Source organism: Asparagus officinalis, chromosome 1 (assembly GCF_001876935.1).
Source record: "Asparagus officinalis chromosome 1, Aspof.V1, whole genome shotgun sequence".
NCBI lineage: Eukaryota > Viridiplantae > Streptophyta > Magnoliopsida > Asparagales > Asparagaceae > Asparagus > Asparagus officinalis.
The window spans coordinates 131,640,772-131,649,535 of record NC_033794.1 but is presented as its reverse complement, the minus strand read 5'-3'; positions in this window follow the sequence as shown (position 1 = coordinate 131,649,535).

Sequence of the window (8,764 nt, the reverse complement as noted above, 5' to 3'; positions counted from 1 at the left end):
TTTAAAAATTCTTCTACCCGTTCGTCAATTTCGTGCCGCACCGAGAAATATTCTACTTGTTCCCAACCAATATTGATCCCATCAAGCAAACGTAACTTTTGGAAATTGCTGAGTCCCTTCCAAGGTCCCAATCATGAGGGTAGTGAGAGGTAACATAACTACAGTCCACATCAACGATGTCTTTTTCCAAAAGGTCCATGCTAATATAATTCTCATCTATATCTACATCTATACCTATATTGTGTATATAAAAAAGGATTGATGTGTTGAAATTTTTATATTCCCCTTTTGCCTTCTTAATTTTTGATATTTTTTAATTATATCAATTATCTCTAATTAGCTAACTAATCTAATACTATTTTAAAATAAATTTTCCCAAAATGTCTTTCGAGTTTCGTTCGTAATCACCAATACGCCCTCATATGTCATTAAATATCAGTTTTAAAACTTTCGTTGTTTTTGCTAAAATTTTACTATTAAGTTTAATATTTAATTAATTTTAATAATCAATATTTATGAATATTATTTTTTAACTAGAGTAAAGTCTAATAATCTGATCCAATACTAATCCATTCTTATACTAGATGTATACGCATAGATAAAATATAATTTGTAGCATAATACAGTAGAAATAGACATAAATGTTATGTAGATATAATACTATAGGTATTAAATTTATCCGTAAGATATGTTATATATTAATATAACATTATTGCATAATTATAATGTTGATGTATAATTATAATATATTACCACTATTGAAATATTAAAATATATTCGATGTAAAAGAATATTATCCCTATTAAAGAAAATCGGTAACATTCATCAAAAGTTAAAGAAGCTTATAGCATATGTCCTTATATAACATTTAATTTAGCATTAATCGATATTAATTTAGCATATGTCTTTATATAGCATGAAGTAACAAAATGTGCATTTTTGAGTCCCATGCTTAAATACATTCATGTATAGCATTAATCATAAAAGAGAACTTTTGAGAATCACGTTTAGCCTCTTCATCGTTAATAAAGACTCTTCATCTCTTCTAACTATCAAACTCAATAATCCATGAATGTCTTACCTTATGCCTTACCGTTCATCTTAAAAATTTCTCTACTTTCAAAAGTGAAACTCCAAACCACTTATTTTTCCTTGCAAAAGCTAGCATTTGGGCCTTTCTATAGCTCACGTTTGACCTTCCTTCAACAAAGTCGATTTTTCCCAGCCCTGCATATCGACAAACATCAATGATAGTGTACGCTTTGTGTGGTACTGCTAGAAGATGATGATGCAATGTCGGTCATGCTTTTACGATATCATCTTCCTCATTGTCACCAGCGAATCACACCTTACCCTCTACTGTTGCGGGATTGTTCGGGCTATCAGGCACCAGCACGTCGTCAATGCTCGACACTATAAAATTTATAGCTAAAGATGGTGACATTCTTTATGGGTTATACGACGTTCTTTGTAGGTTTTACGGTGCCAAGATAAGGAACCAGTGGTTGCTGCTCTGCTCTGCGGATGCTACTACTGCTACATAGTTGAAATATTAATATTATTGATTTGATGTGGGTTGTTTGTTTTGCGGGATATACACAATATTAGTGGAGTATAATTTAATAGAATTGACTTTGATTTCATTCACTGCTGGAAACATAACTTTTAGCGACGGACAAATCCGTCGCTAAAAGTCGAAAATCCGTCGCTAAAACCTTTAGCGACGGAAAATATAAAATTCCGTCGCTAAAATATCGTCCGTATAGTGAGGGTAGCTGAAATTTGTTTTAGCGACGGATATTTCGTCGCTAAATTTTAGCGACGAAAAATTAGCGACGAATAATCCGTCGCATTACTTTATTTTAAAAATTTAAAAAACTTTAGCGACGGATTTTCCGTAGCTAAAAAATCTTTTAGCTACGGAAAAGCCTTCGCTAATAACTATTAGCGACGGAAAATCCGTCGCTAATAACTATTTTTGAAAAAATAAAAAAAAAACGAATATTCCGTCGCTATTAACTTTAGCGACGGAAAATCCGTCGTTAATATTATCTATTTGCCGTCGCTAAAAGTGTATTTAGCGACGGATAATCCGTTGCTAAAATATTCCAATATTTTTTTAAAAAATATTTTGAAAATTGAAAAAACCTGTACAATAATATAATAAATTTAAAATCCTGTTCAATCAGCAGTATAATATTCATTCTCACGCATATATAACACATAATTTAAATATCTAAAGCCGATGGTGTTAAACCTAAAGCCGTTGATACAGTAGCCTCCATAACGATGGTGTTAAACCTAAAGCCGTTGATACAGTAGCCTCCATAACGCTTTACCACGTTAGAAGGACCTCTGGCATATAAACATATTTTTGCAGGCAGGTTAACCCCATTCGTAATACGTCGGTCAACCTTTAAGAAAAGAAACAAATAGTTTAAATATCTGTTGTCAGGCACATATTTGATATACGAATCAGAAATGTAAATAAATCTTACTTCACCCTTCAGCCATGCAGGGAATTGTCTAGAGTGTGTGTCCATAACTCTTTTGTTTTTTGTTCTGCATTTAAGAATAGTCTGGACATATCGGATGTGAAACCTAGAATAAAATTATTTACAACAGTTAAATAGAGATAGTTATTGTGATGTGATATGATCTGATTCAAACAGTTAAATACTTACGCCGAGTATATGTTAAATGTAGTATCATTACTCAAGATATATGTGTGGGCTTGATCTAGCTCCATTCTGGGGAATCTAGTGTCCTCCCCACGATCATTATAGAATGTTCCGTCAATTATTCGTTGGGGACGGTTGAGCCTTGTCTCCACACCCCGCAAGTAACGAGAGATGAAATTCAAACTCTCATTACTTATATAGTTCTCTGCTATCGATCCTTCAGGACGTGCACGATTATGCATCAAATGTTTCATGAAACCCAAATACCTACAAGCATATAGTTTCATGATTTGTGACAAAATAAAACTGATATACGTAATTTAACAAATATTAATTGAGCATTATAATAATAAATACCTCTCCACAGGGTACATCCAGCGATATTGAACTGGTCCTGCGATGCGGGCTTCATATGCTAAATGTATTGTGAGATGCACCATGACCGTAAAGAACGAGGGTGGAAATAGAATTTCCATTTTACACAGTGTATTGGCTACACGTCCCTCTAATTCTTCAAACTCCCTGACATCAATCACCTTGGAGCACAACTGCTTGAAGAAACCGCAATATTCTATTACCACCATCGCGAGTTCCTTCTCAGCATGTCGCAACGCAACCGGGAGAAGTTGATGCAATAGAATATGATGGTCATGTGTCTTGAGTCCCAAAATTTTCCTGTCCTCAATATGCACATTTGCTGAAATGTTTGAAGCATAACCATCCGGTGTCTTCACGGACTTTAGAAATAAACACATATTATGGATCTCATCCTTCGACAGTGTGACACGGGAGGCTGGGAGTACAAACTTTCCGTCACCCTTATCTATAGCTTGCAGTTCGGGACGGATGTTCAATTCTGCTAGGTCTCGACGTGCCCTTAAGTCATCTTTTGATTTTTTCCCATCCTGCAACAAAGTGTTCAAGAGATTCTCGCATATGTTCTTCTCGATGTGCATGACATCCAAGTTGTGACGTATTTTTAAACTTCTCCAATATGGCAATTGATAAAATATGCTGAATTTTGACCATCCACGCGAAAGTTCAGTACCCTTAGAGGCACGCACATGCGATTAGACAGTGCGAGGTTTATTTCCCATCCTTGTTTGCTTACCCTTTCCCCTTCCCTTCCAATTTTGCTTCAATATTTTTCTCCTAACCCCAAATGGATTTTCTTTGTTGAATCTTTTCTTTCCAAATATTTTTTTAGGTAGAGGATGTAGAAGCTCAAATATTTCTTCCCCGGTCAGCCTTGGTGGTGCCGGTCTGTTTTCTGGATTGCCGTCGAACTTTCCTACTAACTTTCTGAACTTGTGCCCTGTAGGTAACCATCTTCTGTGTTGCCAATAACAGAACTTGCGGCTGTATTTCAGGAACTTTCCCTCATAATCTGACATGCAAACCGGACAAGCAATCTGACCCTTCGTCGACCATCCAGACAAGTTAGCATATGCTGGAAAGTCATTAATTGTCCACATGACCATTGCACGCATACGGAAAGCCTCCTTACCATAAGCATCGTAAGTGCTGACGCCTTCATCCCAGAGAAGCTTCAAGTCGTCAATTAATGGTTGGAGGAAAACATCAATGTCATTTCCAGGAGAATATCTTCCAGGGATCAAGAGTGACAGTATCATGTATGGCTGCTTCATGCACATCGACGGCGGCAGGTTGTACGGTGTCAGCAACACTGGCCAGGTAGACCAAGCAGAGCTCATTACTCCAAACGGATTAAATCCGTCGCTAGCAAGCCCCAGCCTAATATTCCGAGACTCCTTACCAAAGTCAGGGTATATACGATCGATGTGCTTCCATGCCTCACCATCAGCAGGATGTCTCAATTTCCCGTCCTCTTTACGATCGGTCGAATGCCATCGCATATTCTCAGCCAGCTCGGCAGACATATAAAACCTCTGCAGCCTAGGAATAATAGGAAAATATCGGAGAACCTTCACAGGGATTCTGCTCTGTTTATTGGATGATATGCCTTCAGATGTGCCCGTATGTTTTTTCCAGCGTGATACATGACACGTCGGACATTCCTCTAGACCTTCATTACCCTTATTGTACAAGATGCAGTCATTAGGACAGGCGTCTATCTTTTTGTAATCAAGACCCAGGGTATCAACAATCTTGTGAGCTTCATAATAAGTTGTGGGGATGCTCTTCTCGCCGCCTGGAATGACTTTCCTGAGCAAGTCTAATAACATATCGAAATGTGTAACAGCCATCCCACTGAGTGTTTGGATATGAAGAAGCCTCAGCATAAAAGAAAGCCTTGTGAACTCGGTGCAACCCTCGTATAACGGTGACTCGTTTTCTTCAACAAGTCTCATCAATCGGGCTACATCTTGAAACATATCAGTAGTGTTAACATCACTCGAAGACGGCACGGTAAGAATATCTTCCAACATATCAGTTGTGTCAATTGTCGGATTGTCGACATCAGTAAACTCTTCCTCTAATTGCATCACCGGGACGCCTTCACCGTGATGACTCCAAAATACATAAGAGCTATCAAATCCATTGATTGACAGATGGAAACTTACGTCACTCCTAGTGAGCATTTTATCATTCCTACAATTCTTACAAGGACAAAAAATCAACCCGCTGAGTGACCGTAGAGGGTTGGTGTCAGAGTAGGCTAAGAAAGCTTCTATCCCATCCTTGTATCGAGTGTCTAGATGCCTTCGATCACGTGGTATGCCCATGAACGATTTGTCAGGAATTGTCCGCATCTAGAATTTAAAAATTAATGGAAGTGAGCATATCCCTACATATATCATTTTAAGTTATAGGACAAGTGTGTGTGATCGGCTGTCAGAGGAAGGCTTCTATCCCATTAGGTATGTAAACGTAGCGTGTATATGTATTTACGTGTGTTCAAGTGTACTTTTATTTCGTCAAAATTTCGGCAGCACCTACCCGCTGTACTTAATCGGATCCGGATCCTCTACTAATGAGAGGGTTCCTAATATCTCCTAATGAGATCTTGGCCTTTGATTTATCAATCAAAGGCCAAGATCTCCTCATGCACAAAAATAGGCGGGAGATGCGGATAAGATATTATCCTTTGAATATGAATAAGCCTCAGCATAAAAGAAAGCCTTGTGAACTCCTTACACCCCTCGTATAATAGTTACGCTAACCCCTTATCCTCACCCTCACCCCCACCCCCACCCTCACCCTCACCTAACCCTAACCCTAACCCTAACCCTAACCCTCAACCTCACCATCACCTAACCCTCACCCTCACACTCACCTTCACCCTCCCCTAACCCTAACCCTAACCTTAACCCTCAAACTCACCCTCACCCATCACCCCTCACCCTCACCTCACCCTCGATCACATAACTCTAACACTCACCCCACCCTCGATCAAATAACCCTAACCCTAACCCTCACCCTCACCATCACCTCCACCCTCACCTAACCCTCCTCTAACCCTAATCCTAACCCAAACCCAAACCCTAACCCTAATCGAACCCTAACCCTAACCCTAACCCTCGCCTAACCCTAACCCTAACCCTCACCCTCACCCCACCCTCGATCACCTAACACTCACCTCACCCTCGATCACCTAACCCTAACCCTAACCCTCACCCTCAACATCACCTCCACCCTCACCTAACCCTCCTCTAACCCTAATCCTAACCCAAACCCAAACCCTAACCCTAATCGAACCCTAACCCTAACCCTAACCCTCGCCTAACCCTAACCCTAACCCTCACCGAACCCTAACCCTCACCCTCGATCACCCCTCACCCTCACCCCACCCTCGATCACCTAACACTCACCTCACCCTCGATCACCTAACCCTAACCCTAACCCTCACCCTCAACATCACCTCCACCCTCACCTAACCCTCCTCTAACCCTAATCCTAACCCAAACCCAAACCCAAACCCTAACCCTAATCGAACCCTAACCCTAACCCTAACCCTCGCCTAACCCTAACCCTAACCCTCACCGAACCCTAACCCTCACCCTCGATCACCCCTCACCCTCACCCCACCCTCGATCACCTAACACTCACCTCACCCTCGATCACCTAACCCTAACCCTAACCCTCACCCTCAACATCACCTCCACCCTCACCTAACCCTCCTCTAACCCTAATCCTAACCCAAACCCAAACCCAAACCCTAACCCTAATCGAACCCTAACCCTAACCCTAACCCTCGCCTAACCCTAACCCTAACCCTCACCGAACCCTAACCCTAACCCTCTCCTTATTCAGTTACATATGAATTCGATCATATACAAGAGCTCGGTTATATGCAAGTTCGAATCTGAATCATATACAAGTACCAACCATGCCAAGTTCATAACTAAATCGAAAGGGGGCGGCGGCGGTGGAGATCGCCGGAAAAGAGAGGGGGGGGAGGGAGGATTCGGGAGAGAAGGGGGGAAATCGGGTCTGGGGGGGAAGAGAGTTTTATCGGGCGCGGGCAGCCCAAATTTTTTGGGCGCCCGCGCCCAAAAAAATTCCCTATCGAAAACTTTAGCGACGGCAATATCCGTCGCTATAGAAGTTATTAGCGACGGATTTGTCCGTCGCTGAATATTCCGTTGCTAAAGAATTTAGCGACGAAAAATATCCGTCGCTAAATTGTGGTTATCCGTCGGTACAATAGTTTCACCTACGGACTAATAGCGACGGATATTTCCGTCGCTAATACAATCGTTATAGCGACGGAAATATCCGTCGCTATTATTCCGTAGGTGAAATGCTGTTTTCTAGCAGTGATTGGTAGTTTTCTACTAAACAATAACTTTCTTTTCTTTTTGTCACCTTGCTAGAACTTAGACCGTCAACTAACGAAATAATTTTGTAGCAAAAAAATCACTAAATTTCTTATAAGTAAAGAAATACCAAATATTTTCTACAAGTACAATTATCATTTCTTTTAATAAAACGTCGTGCATCATATGTGTTCATTTGTTGAATTAATAAGATCTTAATGAAACATATAAGTTCATTGGCATGGACTCATTAAAACATTGAAAATTTTGATAACTTCTATACTTAATCTAATCTAATTCCCATATGGTTTCATTGAGTTTTATTGTTTTGTTATTTGCTAGAATTCTTTATTTGTATACATTGATTCTTCGTACGAGAATTTGTAAAGATATTATGGATACAACAACATAATAATGGAAAGTTTCATGCATTGCACCGTTTGCACAAGGAAATAACTAGTAAGTACCCTAAAAAGTATTATGTTTGTAATACTTATTATATAAATATTATAATATTTTATTTTTTATAATATATTATGAATACACACACATGTACGTAATAATAACATAATACAATAATGTATTATCATATAATATTATATATATTGCTAAGAATTTGGGATCTAATAGCAATTTTAGTGATTGGTGGGACTAATTTCTAAATACGATGGATTCAAGAGATTGATATGAGAAAAACCTCAATATTATATGGTTATATAAAATAAAAATATACTTGGCTAAATTTTTCTAAGAAATATTAAGAAAACATCTCAATTCAAAATTTATTATAATTATTTATTAATTAGATGGAATCTCAAGGTTCATGCGAATGTTATAATATAAAGCACAGATGACAAAAAAATTACAAGTCGAACCATCGAAAAAATATTAAGAGATATTTTGGGTGATCAAATACTTTTCAGCAGAACAATAATTCATTAGACGAGACTTCTGTCAAGTCCTGTTTGTAACTATGTTTGCTAAAGAAGAAACGTAATCAATGCAAAAGTCTTAAGAAATCATATATTTGGGGGGAAATGAGAAATTTTCTCTTAATCTTTATATGAATATGTTATACCCCTAAAAATATTATTATTAATCTTCACTGAATAGTGGACACATGTCTTGCAGTTTGTACAGCTAAGTCAAAACTAAAATAATATATGCATCAGTTGTACCAACTGTACAACTGACATCTTGCGTAACAGAGACAAAAGGCGGTACTACTCAGCTAACCCTTCAATTAATTCCTTAGCAATCCAACTTGATTAACTTTTTCGGCCGACATCTCGCGTAATCGAGACAAAAGACGATACTTGTCATCCAACCCAGCCAATCACC